The 17,566-nt window shown below is 37.3% G+C and overlaps 1 long non-coding RNA gene across 2 annotated transcripts in view; it reads right to left on the bottom strand.

The window, feature by feature from the left end:
• LOC141512865 (uncharacterized) overlaps positions 1-8,158 on the bottom strand; it is a 97,596-nt gene extending 89,438 nt beyond the window's left edge. For both annotated transcript variants that reach the window (XR_012475622.1, XR_012475623.1), the window contains exon 1: positions 8,056-8,158. This is a non-coding gene — a long non-coding RNA (uncharacterized LOC141512865). The remainder of the gene's footprint in view (positions 1-8,055) is intronic.
• Between the last annotated feature and the right edge of the window lie 9,408 nt (positions 8,159-17,566).

The following is a 17,566-nucleotide window of genomic DNA, read 5'->3' on the forward strand; positions in this document are numbered from 1 at the left end:
TGGAACCTATTGCTGGACAATCAATGAGAGCCAGAGTGATTTGAGGTCAGTCAACCCTAATTTATCTTGCCAGGTTTCAGGGATCAAAATTTACATTATTTTGTCATACTCTGTGTGGGAGGAGAGGAGGAGAAAGGAGCTGAGTGGACCAACTGGTCAACAGTAGAGCAGATTGTTGTTTGTCCTTTATTCTTGATTCTTAAAGAAGAGCAAGATGTATCAAGCATGGTATGTTAAGTTCACTGTCTCCTCCTAAGCCATCTGGGTCAAGTGACCAGATATGGATCAAGATGACTGGACAAGGTATGGAAGAAGGAAGAGAGGGAGAGTGGGATAGGCACTGATGTTGAAGTTGGGTGGGAAATAAAAAAATGCTTGAGCTTTCTTAAATAGATGATGGGAAAGGAGCCCTCCACTGCCCATTCTCCACTCTTTCCACTAAGAAAAAGGGAGAGAGTTCAAGGGAAAGGGATACAGATGAGGCAAAAGTTCTTTAGTTGATGTAATTTTCCAGGAGAATGCAGTCCTGGAGGCATGATGATATTCAAAGGAGTGAAGGTGGAAAAGTTTGGGTTTTTTTTTCCTCATCTGACTTAGGAATCCTTGCAAAATCTATTTCATCCTTCAAATTTAGGTTTCCTGAAAGTCAGCCTTGGCCTCTGTGATAATTAAGGAAGTAGAAGACTATAACTTTTCCTTTAGTATTTGCTCTTAAATAGGAAAAGAGTCCAAGGGAATAAAATGCTAATAGGAATATGATAAACAGTGAGATAGCTATTTTAGAATTAGAGACATAACAAGACACACCCTTTTCAAACTTCTGGCAGCTGTGAACCTTTAAGGACCCTAAACATAAATCATTTAAATGTAATTTAAAGGAATTTTAAGAGCATTTAAGCCTTCCTTGCCATCATCACAATCTGCTGTCTTTTTTCTGGGGGTGATAAGTATCATACTGTGATTTGACAATTGGGTTGTATAATAGAGTTAGAGAAAGACCTGATGTCAAACTATGTCTCAGATAGTAACTGTGTGACTCACTTAACTTTTCTGATTTTGAAATTCCTCAGCTGTTATAGAAAATGATAATATAACCTATCTTCTTTTTTTCCCCCTACTACTCATTTTTTTTGCAAGGTTTTGAATTTTACAATTTTCTCCCTCTCTCCCTCCCTCCCCTCCCCCAACAGAAGACAATCTGATATAGTCTTTACATTTGTTTTCATGATATGCATAGATCAAAATTGAATGTGTTGAAATGATTTTTTTAGGGGTTTTGTTTTTTTCTTTGCTAGGCAATGGGGCTAAGTGGCTTGCCCAAGATCACACAGCTAGGTTGTTGTTAAGTGTCTGAGGCTGGATTTTAACTCAAGTACTCCTGACTCCAGGACCTGTGCTCCATCCACTGTGTCACCTAGCCACCCCTAAAATTGAATGTGTCGAGAGGAAAAAACATATCCTTAAAGAAGAAAAGAATATTAGAGAAAGCAAAATTATATACTACATAAGACAACTTTTTAAAAATTGGAGACAATAATCTTTGGTCTTTGTTTAAACTCCATAGTTCCTTTGGATACAGATGGTAATCTCTATCATGATCCCCTAAAATTGTCCTTGATCATTGCCCTGATGGAGTGAGCAAGTCCATTAAGGTTGATCATCACTCCCATGTTGCTGTTAGGGTGATACAGTGTTCTTCTGGTTTTGCTCATCTCACTGAGCATCAATTCATGCAAGTTTTCCCAGGCTTCTCTGAAATTCCAGTCCTTCTAATAGAACAATAATGTTCCATCACATTCACATACCCCAATTTGTTCGGCCATTCCCAAACTGATGGGTATACCCTCAATTTCTAATTCCTTGGCACTATAAACACAGCTTTTATGAATATTTTTGTATATATAAGGTTTCTACCCTTTTCCTGATCTCTTCAGGATATAGACCCAATAGTAGTATTGAATAGCCAATCTTTTAAGATTACTGTGAGACTGAAGTGAGATGATATTTGTAAAAGCACTTTCCACTTAAATCATTATAATAAAAATGTTTTTGTTGTTTAACTATATCCAACTCTTTATGACCACATTTGAGGGTTTTCTTTTTCCTTTTTTTAAAAAAATTTTATTTATTTAAGGCAATGGGGCTAAATGACTTACCAAAGATTACACAGCTATTAAAAATGTCTGAGGCCAGATTTGAATTCAGGAGGAGTCTTCCTGGTTCCAAGTTCGGAGTTCTGTCTACTTCACCACCTAGCTATCCTCATAAAAATGTTAGTTATAATCATCATCATCATCATCATTATTATTATTGGTGGTAAGATCTTTGGATAAAGAGTCAAAAAAACTGGACTTCCTAGTTGTTTCTCTGCTGTTTGCAAACCATGTGGACTTGGACAAGTAACTTTGCCTCTTTAATGACACTACTTTTTTTCATCTGCAAAATGGAAATAATACTTGTAACTATCTCCCTTACAGAGTTCTTATGAGGTTCAAAAGAAATGATGAACATCAGAGAACCTATAACCAAAATGGCAGCTGTGGAGGTGGCAATGGGGATATCATCCTAAGAAGAAAGGGGCTGCTAAGCCAGTTCCTTGGACATTCAGAGAACCAGTAGGGGAATACTGCTAGGTGGAAATAGGAATCACTACAAAATAGGAATGAGGGAGACCCTAAAGAAGTCTTTGAAATACAAATAATTAGGGTAGGATCACTTCCCTATCTGCATTTTATATAAAAATGAAACAGACTCAATGTTTCTATCAGACCTAACCCTGTTCATTTTGTGGAAACAAAAGGAGGCTTACTTTGTCTAATATTACAAGACTATTTGACTAGGAGATTCTTCTATGCATATGCTTCTATCTCCATATGAATATGGGACTGGTCAGTAGGGCAAGCTATAGCGATTCAAGTGGTCTGCAGGAATCTACCATATTAGAAGAGCTCCACATATGGATGGTACTTTTTATTCCCTTGGAGGACCCAGAAACTGTGTCAAAGGAAGCAGGGATTAATCAAGTTCAAAGGAAAGCTTTGTTCCCTTTAAGAGAAAACTAATCCCTATTTCCCCAGGAAAATGGAAATCCTAGTCTTATCTCATTTAGGATGTTTCTTGAGTGACAAATCTTGACTACCCAGAATCTCTAGACTCTGAGAAGTCCACATATCCCTCTCATATGCATCATTACATGAAATGAATTGAAAAAAGCACATGCTATTTATATTATTTAGTGTATCCTGAGAATCATCTAATACATATTTAGGAGATGCAAAGAATATTTAGGGAAGGGACATAACAGAGACAAACAGATGAAAATATGACATTTATCCTATACCTGATAAGGGAATGAGGAATTGTTAAAGAAAATTGACCAAGTCTCTAGTGAAGAAGGAAGGCTCAGCGTTTCTAGTTTGGGGTCTAATAGAATTTCTCCTTTGGGAGGACCAGTCTTTTGCTGCTACCTCTCTTTCCCCCTTTCCTTCCCTTCCCATCCCCACCCCTCCAAAGCTTGGTCATATGTTATACCACCTGGAAGGCATGGGTGGCAGCCAGCACAGGGCAACAGAAGAAATTGGAGCTGTCTGAGAGTGATGCCAGGCCTGGTAGAGGACAAGGAAGAAAGCCAAAGGCCTCTGGCTATTTCTATCTCTTCACACATTCCAGGTCTGCCTGGCAGGGTCCCCTAATGCCAGATTTGAAATCTGCAGAACTCATTCACGAGAGCAGGGAGGTCAGACTGGGTATGGACATTGCCTACCCTTTCTCCACCCCACCCCCTGCCCCACCTCCTGACACACCCCCTATAACCACCAGTACCACCCCAAGATAGCAGGGGCCCAGTACAGGAGAGAGAAAGGTCAGTTGACTTAAATAGCTGCAGGATCTATGCTACTAGCAAATACTTTCATGGCCTACCAGAGCAGATTTGGACTAGAGAAGGTGATAATTTCATGATTCCATCTCAGTCCTGCATTTAGACCTTCTTGAACCTAGTTAAAGGAGCCAGAAGCTGGAGTGCCCATGAACTGAAACTATTGTTTTTTCCCCTTATGTAAGAGGAGAAGACATCTTTACTCAGCAGGGAGAGCCAATGACAAAAGTCATTAAAAAAAATGTCAAACTTTGAACTACAGGGAAATTCAAAAGTACAAAAAGATTTGGTACTTCTCAAGGAGCATCTTTAAAAGAATAATTACCTTGCTCCATTCCTAGAGTGGGCTTTGTTTTTCTGCACTGTGTGATCTTGGTCATTCTTTACACAGTTGCCAAAATAATCTTCATAATGCATCTTTAACCCTGATGTTCCCCTGCTCAAAAACCATCAGGAGCTCCTTGTGCAAACCAAGTGCAAACCACAGGGATTTCACTTCTGCCTCTAAGCTGCCTTTCCAGTTTGAGTTCATCCTATGCTAGTGCTTTCTAATGGTGGAATTATATGCTTCTAGAGGAGTATTCTGCAAGATGAAATAATAGTAAGCTGAAGAGTGAATGTGGTCCCCATCCTTGAGCAAGCAGTACACACTGGTCCCCAGCTTCCCCTTTCAGTCTGCCTTTAGGGAGGGGTTTCTTTTTTGTAGGCAATTGGTGTTAAATGACTTGCCCAAGATCACACAGCTAGAAAATGTCTGAATCTGCACTGAATTCAAGGCATCCTGATTCCAGGGTTAGTGCTCTATTCACTTTTCCATCTAGCTGCCTCATCTTTCAAACCTGATGTAGGAAGAAAAAAGAAAATAAAAAAGGGATCATGAAGCACTCGGGTCTCAGAAGAAATAATCAACTTTCCTTCTCTTTTCTCCACCAGGACATTCTTAGTCTTAGCTGGGTCTTGGTTTTGGTCTCCCTGCTTTTAGAAAGCTATAAAATAGGGATCAATAATAACTCCCTTATTGCTCTGAACTCCCAGTTTTACTGTAGCATACTAAAATCTTTAATAAATATAATTTAATAAAATATTTTAATTAATACCTTTAATGACAACTATCCCTCCATATCCTTGCCATCCATTTGTCCCCCTCTATGGGCAGCACTTCCCCTAGGGATACAAATAAACTAATCATTTATTACACAATCACTTTGTCTTAGAGAAACTGGTTTCCTTTAAGACAGTTGACAAAACAGAAAGCAAATGCTCTTCATAAGCATTGTCAAAGAGGACTTAACACTGCCTAGAACAAGAGTTCTTAATCTATAGTCTATGAATTTGTGTTTAATTGTTTTTTAATTTTGATAACTATAGTTCAATATAAAAGATTTTCTTTGTAATTATATATATTTTGTTTTATGCATGTAAATATATTATTCTGAGAAGGGGTCTGTCAGCTTTGCAACATTGTCATGACGTCAAAAAGATAAAGAACCCCTGACCTCAAGAGAATGAGAGGGTGGGAAAAAGGCAGGAGAAAAGGTGTGGAATTCACCAAATCTTATCTCCACAGCTCTGTGGGTATTCTGTATGAGTTGCTTGGCATAAGAGGTTTGGCAAGGGTATCAATAGGTCCTGCTTCCTCACAAAATCTCCCCTGCTCTGCTCTCCACTGAGCTAGCTCACTTTGGTTCCCTGAAGCAGGTCACAGAAGCATGGATATAAGCAACAGGGTGGGTCTAGGGATAATTTCAGTGAATGTTCTTCATCAATCAGAAGGTGAGCATGCTAGGGCAGAACCTTGGAGAGTCATATTGGAGGTGAAGGCTGGAGCACAAGGAGCAAAGACTCAGATTTGAATCTCTCTCATCTGCCACTTACTATTTTTTTGGACCTTGTATAAATCACTAGGTCTCAGTTTCTTCATCTTTAAAATGAAGGGTTTCTGTGCTATTTCTCCAACCCCCTTTGTTGAAAATGATCTCTCCCTCCTTGGGAGAGTCAGGATCTTAGGAGCCAGTCCCTCTCTCCCTCTCACTCCCTCTCCTTGTCTCCTTCTCCTTGACTAGGATATCACAGGTAGATATTCCTGAAGTCTGACTGGACACTTGACCTCAATGTACATATTGCATTCTGTTCTGTATTGTACTTAATTGCATATGGATCACTTACCTTTCTTTGATTGTAAGCTCCTTGAGACAATGGACTCTGTTATTTTTTCATCATTTCAAGCTCAGAGCCTACCATAATGCCTTATATTTTGTTGAACCAAATTTAAAAGTCATTGATCTGACAATTTCTCAGAAAGTTGTAACATGAGGATGTTCATAGATACATAAAATTTTAGGACTAACAGTCATTTTGAAGGCAATATGGTATGGTGGGAAGAATCCTGCCTCTAGAACCAGAGAACTATGGTTTAACTCCTGCTTCTAATGCTTACTCCCTGTATAGTATCCTCCCTTGACTTCAGTTTCCTTATCTGTAAAATAGACTAGAATATATCTAATGGCCCTTCCAGTTCTCAGTCTGTGATCTGTGATACTCTATGGTATAGATCCTTTTTCAGGTATGAATTGGGCTAGATGTTCACTGGGGTTCTTTCTGACTCTGGGATTCTGTGAATTAGCATATAGGAAAAACAGGATCTGTTTCTCTGAATGCAGTAGAAGAATAAAGAAGGTACCATGAACAAAACCCTTCTGTTCCTGTGAGTTTCTGGATCTTCTAGAAGGGTGTTATTTTACTTTCATATGTGGTTTGGAACTCAAAGTAAATTTGATTAAGGTGGTTGGGATGTTTGAGGAAGGGAAGGGCCAGGGGATTTAAAAGGGAATAGCTACTTGGCTCCCAAAGGAAAGAAATGTCAACAGTTCTGTTTCAGGCCTGCTCTGCTCAATTTGACTCATCTCTGCTTTCAGGAAACATTATTCAAAAGCCTTGGAACAAGTATCTTCACATAAAGACCAAGGGATAAAAATTAAAGAAAATCTGTACAGCGTAATTGGCCTTAATTGCCTGAGTCAAGTCTTATTTTTCACTCTTCTACAATATCCCTTTATGTAATAATATTCATTACTTCTACCTGCCAAATGCCTGCCTTGTAAGAACATGATTCTGACCGATAAAGAATGCTCCAGGGAACTATCTAGACTTTAGTAGATATTTGTTGACTGTCCACTGAATTGGACCTAAGACTCTAAGACATTTATCTGTGAAAAAAGAAGGTGGGAGGAAGCAGGACAAGGAAGAGTATTGTCAAACTCAAATAGAAATAGAGACCACCAAAAACACATAAAGTTCTCGGCTGATTATTTTGACCTGGAAAATCATATATTATCATTATCTATTGTGTTTTTATTTATTGTGTTAAACATTTTCCAATTACATTTTAATCTGAATACCACTGTACTTAAAAGTGTTTGATCCCATGTTTGAAATCTTTGGTATATGGTTATTTTAATATCCTAAAACCTCAAGTATTTCATTCAAACAGAAAATCTTTAATTTTCTGCTAACAGAATAAAATATTTGTCAAAACGTGTCATCTGGCAATATGAATGAAGTTATTTAGAGAAGGCTATGACCACTTAGGCATGAGTAGGAGTGGGAAAGGAAAGGAAACATGGATTTAAGTGCCCACTATTTGTTAAGCACTGTATTAAGCACTTTATAAATATTATCTCATTTGATAAATGGTAGAAATATAAATAAATGAATGTTTTGTAAAAAAAAATCTAAAAAATGTTAAGCACAAAAATATTTTCACCCACTAAGAAAAAAAGATAGACAACAAATCTTTACTTGTTAACTTGGAGAACAAGTAGTTAACAGCTATTTTAATTTCTAATTGGAAATAATCTATGCTTCTGAATGAGACAAAGATGCTGTTGGAATAGTGAAGTTCTAGACTTACTCTTTCAACTCATACCAGGTGACCAGTTTTCCAAAGCAAGATTGATTATTCTTTCTCTTCAGAGTTCTAGGGTTACCCCTGAAGGGCATTCATCCTCTATTATTGCCAATGATTGAATCAAACCTTCATTCTAGTATGCTCTTCCCATTGTTAACCACCAGAGATTAGGAACCAACTATCATTTAATCTATGACTAACAATTATCTTTTACATAGGAATATTTACTGGAAAATATATTTATAATAAGTATAGAAGATTTCTCACTCACCTCTGCCAGCAGCTGGGGATACACTCTCCCTATGCTACATCCTCAGTCCCTGGGGAGAGTATGTCCAGTTTTAAAAAAGGTTCTACAAAGCACTCTCTCCACCAAGTTCATTTTCAAAATGTGGCATAAAGCCAATGATGAGTTGCTATTACTGCCTTTTGGCTGCTTTCAATGCACTGTTATCCTGAATCAACTAGGTCACTCAGGGCTTGGATGCATATTGGATTTGGCTGTTCAGAAAATCTAACATGGACAGCTCCAGGACTTTTGGTGTCTGGCTCTCTTGACCTTTGGAAGCTAAGAATCACTTCTTAGCCCCATACTCTCACCTCGGATCAGAAAAAATAAACATAAAAAGCAAAAAACAAAGGTTATTAATCATATAAAAGGAGGAGATAAGCATTTATACAATGCTTAATATGTATCAAATATTGGGTTAAGTGCTTTCCAGAAGCAAAACAGAGGTTAAGTAACTTACCCTGGGTAATACAGCTAGCATCTGAGATAAATTTGAATTCAGATCTTCCTGGTTCTAGCCTAACGTTCTCTAGCCATTTAACCTCCCAGCCACCTCCAATTAATGCATAGATCCAATTAACAAATCAGGTTGGTAGGTTTAGAGGCTATAAGCATATTTTTCTATCTGAAACCAGTCAGACATCAGAAATATCTACCTGTGATATCCTACTCAAGGAGAGGGAAATAAGGAGGGGGAGTGAGAGGGAGAGAGGGACTGTATCCTAAGGTCCTGACTCTCCCAATATTCTTCATGAAACTTTCTCATCTAGAAGAATCTAGCAAAGATAAGGGTGTGGGAAGAAATTAGTCTAAAGCAGACACAGTCTGCTGCAAGAAAATTTAAAACCTACTCCCTACTGCATCTTATTTCAGATTATTATAAGGTCCTTGGAGAAAAATCCAGGGCCTGGGTTATTATTCTCAATAAATTTGCTTCAGTCTCAGTCACACAACAGTAGACTATACAGATCACTGGCTCTGATGCTACCTCTGATCCTTACTAATTGTGTGGCCTTGGACAAAGTCAGTGAACCTACCAGCATCTCAGTTTCCTCATCTGCAAAATGGAAGGGTTGAACTCTTAGCCCCTAAAGTTCCTTCCAAGGCTAAACCTTCAGTTTTATGCCCTCAAGCAAGTTTTTCATAATCCTCTAAGGTTAGAGTAAAAAGGGAACCAAGAAGTCTTCTAGAGAAGTGACTTGTCCTGAGTCACATGGTGAATTAATTAGTAGCAGATCTAGGTCTAGAAACTCAAATGTGTCAGATCTTTTTAGTGGAAATTATTTTTAAAAAGAGTTATTAGCACAGACCATGAGATTTTTTTTGGGGGGGGGGGTCGCGGCTAGGTGGCGTAGTGGATAAAGCACCGGCCCTGGAGTCAGGAGTACCTGGGTTCAAATCCGGTCTCAGACACTTAATAATTACCTAGCCATGTGGCCTTGGACAAGCCACTTAACCCCATTTGCCTTGCAAAAAAAAAAGTCAGAGATTTTTTTCATATGATTTGCACCTGAAACCTTCTATGTTTATTGAACTCCTTTAAAAATGCTGTATCTTGTTTGTTTGTACCTATAGAATTTTAGCATAGTACTTTGCAGGTTTAATAAATATATTTTTCATTTATTCATCCATACAGTGTGTGTGTGCATGTTGTTCAGTTCTATAATCTCTTTGTTGTCATAAACTCTCAATATGGAACTCTTTCCAATAATAAAGATCAGCAACTCACCTGAAACAGAGTTTTAGAAAGTTACCAGGCACTGAGAGGTCAAGTGCAATGGTCACTTGCCCATGGTCACAGGGCTAGTATATGAGTCACAGACTGAACCTACATTTCTTGAATCCAAGACTGGTTGTCTAGCCACTATCTAGAGCTATAAGCTCTCATTTCCATAACACTAATGGGAAAAAAAAAGGAATTTACCAAGTTGTCCAAGCCATGGGCATGGCCAGGGACACAGATTTAGAACTAGTAAGTCTCATCTCATGAGAGCAGTATGAACTAGGGGAGAGGGCCTTTGAATTTGCCTCTTACCAGATTATCCCCTTATCCAAGTAATTGGAGATCTCTGAGACTCAATTTCTCAATTAGTAAAGTTGAATTGATATTTTCTCACTCATGGTCCAGAAAACACAAATTCATTAAAAACATCTAGGTGCTTGCTTACAATTGCTTCACTTGGACTCTTAATTACATCTTAATCTCATTAGTTCCACATTTTCCAGCATGGAGATAATTCTTCCTACATTATTTAGCCAAGACTTGTAGCTGAAGGTCAAATAGACAATATGGTAAGCACTGAATGGGAAATGTATGGGAGAGTGCTTTGTAACAATAGAACAAAACATTGAGTAATTGCTATAATGATTTAATTCAGTGAACTATTATTGCCTTTCCCTGTTCTCTGGGACAACCAAATCAGATGTAAACAGTTAGCTTTTAGTATTAATCCTATGATCCCCTGAGATCAGCCTGGGAACCTGGAAAGACTATTGAGATGTCAATAGGAATGGACAGAGGCAGAGATAGTGTGGTCCAGTCAGAATTCACACATACCACACACAACAAGTTGGGCAAAATGCTAAGGTCATAGTGGGAAGAAAGTTGAATTTGCCAGGGCAAGAGCTATTCTAGACTAAATTGGTGACGTGGAAATGAAAGGAACCTTGAGATCCTGAAGCTAGAACTATATGAGATCTCACAGGCCATCTGATCCAAATTCATCATTTTACAAATGAGGAAACTGAGGAACAGGTGGGCTAAGTGACTTGGTTCAACAGTTACATGGTTAATTACAGAGACAAGATTTTAATCCAGGTTCTCTGACTCCAGAATCAAATCTCTAACTATTTATACATCACTGACCCCCAATGAGTATGTTATTATAGTTTATGGTAGTCTAGAACAGAGGTATCAAACGTGCCTCATATGACAATACTCCTGAGAACAATCCAAATTAGATTAAAATATAGCTGGGAATTATTTAACAAAATAAACAAAAATCCACTGGAACATAAATAATGTTAACACATGATGTTCTGAATCAATAGATAGTTCACTCCCTCCCCCCTTGGATTTTTCATGTGCCTATGAACGGATTGATTGGGTCCTCCTAGATCTTCCATTTTAAGGAGAATGCTCAGACTAGTCATGTTTTGGGGGGGAATTTTTTTTTTGGTTTGTTTCTCTCCAGGCTCTTCCCCTGACTCTCCAAACTTTGAATTTAATTTTCTTTTTCCCAACTCAAACTTAGGATATTACATTTATCCCTACATGATTTCATTTTTAAAAAAATTTGACCCAACATTCTAGCCTGCCAAGATATTCATAAATTATGGCTGTGGAGTATAATAATAATAACAAAAATAGCAATAGCTAGCATTTATGTAGTATCTATTATATATCAGGTCTTGTACTGAACATTTAACAGGCAGAGGTTACCTGACTTGCCCAATGTCTCCCAACTTTATGTCATCTGTAAATCTGATAAGCATACTATCTATATCTTCATCAAAATCACTGATAAAAATGTTCAACAGCAGAAATCCTAAAGATACTCTGTTAGACAGGCATTCTTCCAAATTGACTTTAAACTAGAAAATATTGCTTTTGGGGTTTGGAATTTCAATCCATTCTGAATCTGGTTGCTCTATTGTCATCAGACCACATCTTGCCATCTTTTCCACAAGAAAAGCACAAACAATAAATGCTCCCTTTAAATCTGACAAGCCAGGTTTCTCTGTTATTATACCCTGAATGATCAGCTTATTTAACTGAACCCAAAAAAAGGAATAAGGTTAACTTAGCACGACTCAATTTTGATGAAGCCATGTTGGCTCTTTGTGATCACCATTTCCTGTTCAAGATCTTTATTAACTTTCCTTTTAATAAAATGTTCAGAATATTAACTGGAATAATATGATGAATAGAGTTAATAGACCCTAGATTCTAATTACAGCTGAGACTTACTAACTGAATCAACAATAATCAGTTCAACCTCCCTACACTTCAGGCATTGTTTTAAGCCTTTAAGTTATATAGATGGACTTCATCAGCGGAGGAAGTTCCCACATCTAGAATAAAAAATTGCCTACATACTGAAAAATGTAGACAAACAAGGTTATGGGGCAAAACCCAGGATGGGTGAGGCTATTGTACATAAGCACCTGTTTGAAATTAGTTCATATTTCCAGGCTTATACCCTTGGCAATTTAAATAACTTGTCCAATGATTGAAGAATTACATTCAGTAAACTTGGAGAAATCAGGAAAATAAGAGATTCTAGAAAAACTATTAATAGTCTGGTACTTCTCTGATTTCACAAAGGTGCATTATAAGTTTGTCACCCTTAATAAATTTCCTAATTGAATGTTTAAAAACAATAAGAATACAAGGCTATTCATTTACTCATTGCATCATTCTAACCATTTTTTAAGAGTATCTTTAGTGTGTAGAGCTCTGTGTAAACTTGAGGGAAGAGACCAAATTTCATAGAAAGGGATACCTCCCCATGGGATTTGCAATTTAAGATTGGTAATAATACACACAAAGACAATTAACCATATAACAAAACATTAATATCTTTTGCTAGTTTGTCAACCCTCTCTGATCCCCTAAGAGTGGCTCTGTTCTGCCATCTTCTGTCTCTACACTGTCTTCTTTAATGAGTTCATCACCTTCGATGGCTTCAATTATCCTCTATGAAAGTTGAGCCTTAATCTCTCTCCTGAAGTCTAGTTCTACACATCTTCAACTATCCATTGATCTTTTCCACCTGGATGTCATGTCAGCTTCTCAAACTCAACATGTTCACAGTGGAATTCATCATCTTTGACTCTTCATGATCTATAAATTATCCATATTGTCCAATATTATCTAATATGTTAATGTCATCTGTTGAATGTTCCTTCACTTTCCTGAAAGTCTCCATTCACATAGGCATCATGCTTGATCCAGATAGTCTTCTCTAGTCCATATGTCATACAGTTACCAAAGCAATTTTCCTAAGGCACAGGTCTGATCATGTTACTCCCACCAGATACTAAATTCAGAAGGAACTTCCACCCTGGAGTTCCAGGACCCACAGCTACCTGTCTATCCATTATTGCCCTGAGGGTACTCTTTACCTTTCTCTCTCTCTCCAGTCCAGTCAACAATACTTTGTATTTCATGATCCTCTGGAAGAGGAAGGGGAGAGATATTAAAGAAAATTTTAATGTGTGTATATATATATATATACATACACACATATTAGAGAGAGAGAGAGAGAGAGAGAGAACCTTTCACAACCTTGCCTCTTTCTGGTTCCTTTCCAGTTTTCTTACACCTTATTTCTTACCACCTGCTCTAAATTCAACAGCACTAGACTTTTTACTTTTCCTCAAACACTATATGCCATCTCTCTAATATGTGTCTTTTAACTGAGTATCCCCATGCCTGGAAAGACTCCTGTCTCCTTAGGCTTCCTTGAAGACTCAGTTTAAATCCCACTTTCCACAAGAATCTGATAAGATAAAATGAAGATTACGTACAAAAGTACAGTTAGTTTAGTGGAAGAATCAGAAGGACCATTCAGATTCTGTCTTATGAACTCTGACTTCATCTTGTACTGCCTGTTGTATTCTCCATTTTGTTCTTTTTCTATTAGTTATCCATGGGGAAATTAGATTATATAAGCCATCTATTGTTTCATACATGCAGATAAGATGTAATTAAGTAAAATGTTCTTTAAGTAAAATCCATTCATCCCCCTCCAATGGACTGAAACTTATTCTTTTCCCTCCCAACTTAGAAAGCCTCTAAATTAAATTTCAGATAATTAGAAATTAAATTATCTAATTTTATATTCTGATTATTTAATTAATTGGACTTTTGGATTGATTTGGTTAAAAATCTGCTTTACTCTGTATTCAAGGTGGTTGAACTTAATGGGAAATCCATTGGACCCCATCCTTTCTGTCTAGTTAATAAATCACTTATACTCAGATTATTTCCTCGGTTATTATATATAGAGCCTTTCCAGGACCCTCTCCCATCCCATGTTTCCTCTATTATTAGTGCCTTCTCTTTTAGATTATGTTCCATTAACACTATGTATATGTGTATATATATATATATATAACATGTACACTTTTTTGCATTTTATCTCCTCTATTAAAGATATGAGTTCTTGTGTTTGAATGCATGTATTTGCCTTTCTTTTGTATTCCTGGCCTTATCTCATTTCTGGATCTTCATAAATGCTCACTAATTGATTGATTACCTTCCTTCCCCCCTTTCAGTTGTGAAACCACAAACCCAGATCAAACCAAATCTACTATTGTTCCTGAATGGGGTGTGCCAATCTACACCCATTAAATTCACCGAAAAACCTTTAACTCTCTGTGAACAAAGTGCTTTTCCCTGGCTTCTATTTCCCTAGATTGTATACATTATTTCTCCAATTATGTTTCTCCAATGTTTCTTGTGGTGGGCCTCAGCTTTATTTTGTACTTGTGTCATTAAGTGTCCCTGACCTATAGTCAACAAGTATATTATTATTAAGTACTAAACACTGGACTAAGTATCTGGGCTAAGGCAAAAAATACGGTCCCTTTCTCATCTCAAAAAACTTATGGTCTAATGGAGAAGTCAACAAGCAAATTCATATTTATATAATATGAAACCTCATGAGTTGTGATATCCAATTTGTGGCAAGATCTGTCCTCCATGTTATATCTTAGGAAAGTCATTGTGTGGTTCAAAAGGAGATAAAATAGGCATCTCTAACCTCCTTTCCCCCTACTCTTCCTTCCAAAGGAAAGGGAGAAGATTGGGGCCAGGAGCCACTCTGCTCTCAAAGAGAAGGGATAACTGGCTTTAATTCTACTTCTCTAGCCCCTTAAAAATTGAATCTTAGGGATATGATTGCATTTGATTTAGGATCCCAAAATTTATTTATATACAAGGTCTGAACCCTTTCCTACCAAATACCAGTAATGAACATCATAGAACAAGTAGCAAAGAATTCCATTTATCTAAATCACAGCAAGCAAGACAAATATATATATATATATATATATATATATATATATATATATATATATATATGAGAATACATGCCAGAAAACACAGAGAACTCTCCTATTGGAATTGAGATAATTCAGTTTAACCAAGAGAAAGTAACCAGGATATTATCCAAGGGTGAGAAGCTTCCTAAAACTCTAGTATAGCAAGATATGGATAGGGACATGATGGAGACTGGCAATTCCTCTCAGTTTTCCCAGTCTTTTCCTGGGTCTTGGGATTGGTCTCTTCCATTTTTCCACTTAAAGTTAGAAGTCAGAAGCATTGGAAATGACTTGAAGCTTGAAAACCTGAAGAAGGCCGGAGCTTGCCTTCTCTCACCACCTCTGTCCCACCTTTCACTCAAGACAGAGCATTCATCTCCACCAAAAAGGAGTTTTGCTGTTATTGTTCAGTCATTTCAGTAGTGTCCAACTCTTTGCAGCCCCATTTGGGGCTTTCTTGGCAAAGTACTGGAGTGGTTTGTCATTTCCTCCTCCAGCTAACTTCACAGATGAAGATACTGAAGCAAACAGGGTTAAGTGTATTGCCCAATGTCACTAATAGATATTTTAAGCTGAATTTGAACTCATATCTTTCTTACTCCAGGCCCAGAACTCTATCTGTTGCATCACTAATAAAGACAAAGTCCCATATAAATGATCTTGGGATAAGAATTACATACATATAAAATATATACTATATTGTATAAATGGAAGGTAATTCTAGAGGAAATGGACTGAGGTAGAGATGAAAGGTAAAAACTAGAAGACCCTTCTTAAGGAACTGGGTCCTCAAATCTTGAAGAAAGCCTGAGAAACTCTAAGTTGGAGATGAGTGAGAGAGCATTGGAATCCTGGAGCACAGCCAGTGAAAGATACCCATTATAGGAAGAGATGGAATATAATATGTGAGGATAGTAAGTTGATGTCACTGGATAGTAGAGAGAATGGCAAGGAGAAAAGTCTAAGAAGAGTGGAGAGTTAAGAAGAGGCTAATCAATCAATAGACATTTATTAAAGCCAGGTGAATACAAAAAGAAGCAAAAGATAGTCCCTAACCTCAAGGAGCTTACAATCTAATGGGGGAGTCAATAAGTAAACAAATATGTGCAATTAGGAAATAGTACAAAAAAATTAACAGCAGCATTAAGAGGAGTTGGGGAAGGAGTCCTATAGATAGAAGATGGAATTTTAATTGAGACCTAAAGAAAGGCAGGGAGGTCAGGAGGTAGAGATGAGAAAAGAGAGCAGTCTAGAAACAGTGGACATCCAGTGAAAATGTTCAGAGATGAAAAGTGAAGTGTTTTACTCGTGGAACAAGCAGAATACCAATGTCACTGGATCAAACTTGGGTCCAGTTATAAAGGGCAAAATGTCAAACTAACTTTTAATCACCCATTTAATTAATTGACATAGCAAACACTATAAATGCTTTTTTTCAACTGATCATTTCAACTGAAATACTCCAAGTTTTAGAAATTTTCCTTTGTTTCTAAGATAAAATACAACCTTTCCAATCCAGTATTCATGGTTCTCAGTTGAGTTCCAATCCATTATTTATGGTTCTCCTCAATTTAGTTCAACCTCTAAATCATGTTTTTATGTTATATGAACCATCACAGATGTAAGAAAACTGAGGCAATTGTTCTGTTGGGTCTTCCCCTCCCAAATAGTCTTTTGTGAAGGTAAAATTGACCATCTTTTGCCTCTATTCTTACTTTATATACCGAATGGATGTCGTCTCCCTCTGAACCCTAGGCCATTGTCAGTCATTCTGACCTACTGCATCTCCACTGGACTCCTATATTCTGGAGGACAGAATGAGACTGATGACATCACAGTTCTGCTTCACTCAAATCCAATTCACTTGAAAGTCAAGACATCACTCTCCTGATGTTATTGGTCCTCTATGAGAAGGAAATACATACAACAACAAAAACCAAAGGAGACTAAGGACAGTTCATTTTGGCAGCAATGTAAACTACATTGGAGAGTGATATAAAATATAATGAGAAACAGACGTGTTCACTAAGAACTGAAAATAAGTGCAATATACAACAATTATGGACCTCCTATCTATGAAAGGGTTGAGATGGGAGTATCTTCTCATATCTCTCTTTTTGGGCCATACTTATTATTTATAATTTTGCAACATTCAGTTTTAATTTTTTGGTGTATTATTGTTCTTACATTTATATCGTTGTAGTTTTTGTTTATGAGGCAGCTAGGTGGCTCAGTGGATAGAACTCTGGACCTGGATTCAGGAAGATCTGAGTTCAAATCCAGCCTCAAATACTTAATGCCTTTATGACCCTGAGCAAATCATTTAACCAATAGAGAAGGAAATGACAAACCACTCTAATATCTTTGCCAAGAAAATTCCATGGACAGCATTGGCATACTATGGTCTATAGGATCACAAAGAGGCTGACATGACTGAACAGCA

The sequence above is a fragment of the Macrotis lagotis genome, chromosome 2 (genome assembly GCF_037893015.1).
Source record: "Macrotis lagotis isolate mMagLag1 chromosome 2, bilby.v1.9.chrom.fasta, whole genome shotgun sequence".
Classification (NCBI taxonomy): domain Eukaryota; kingdom Metazoa; phylum Chordata; class Mammalia; order Peramelemorphia; family Peramelidae; genus Macrotis; species Macrotis lagotis.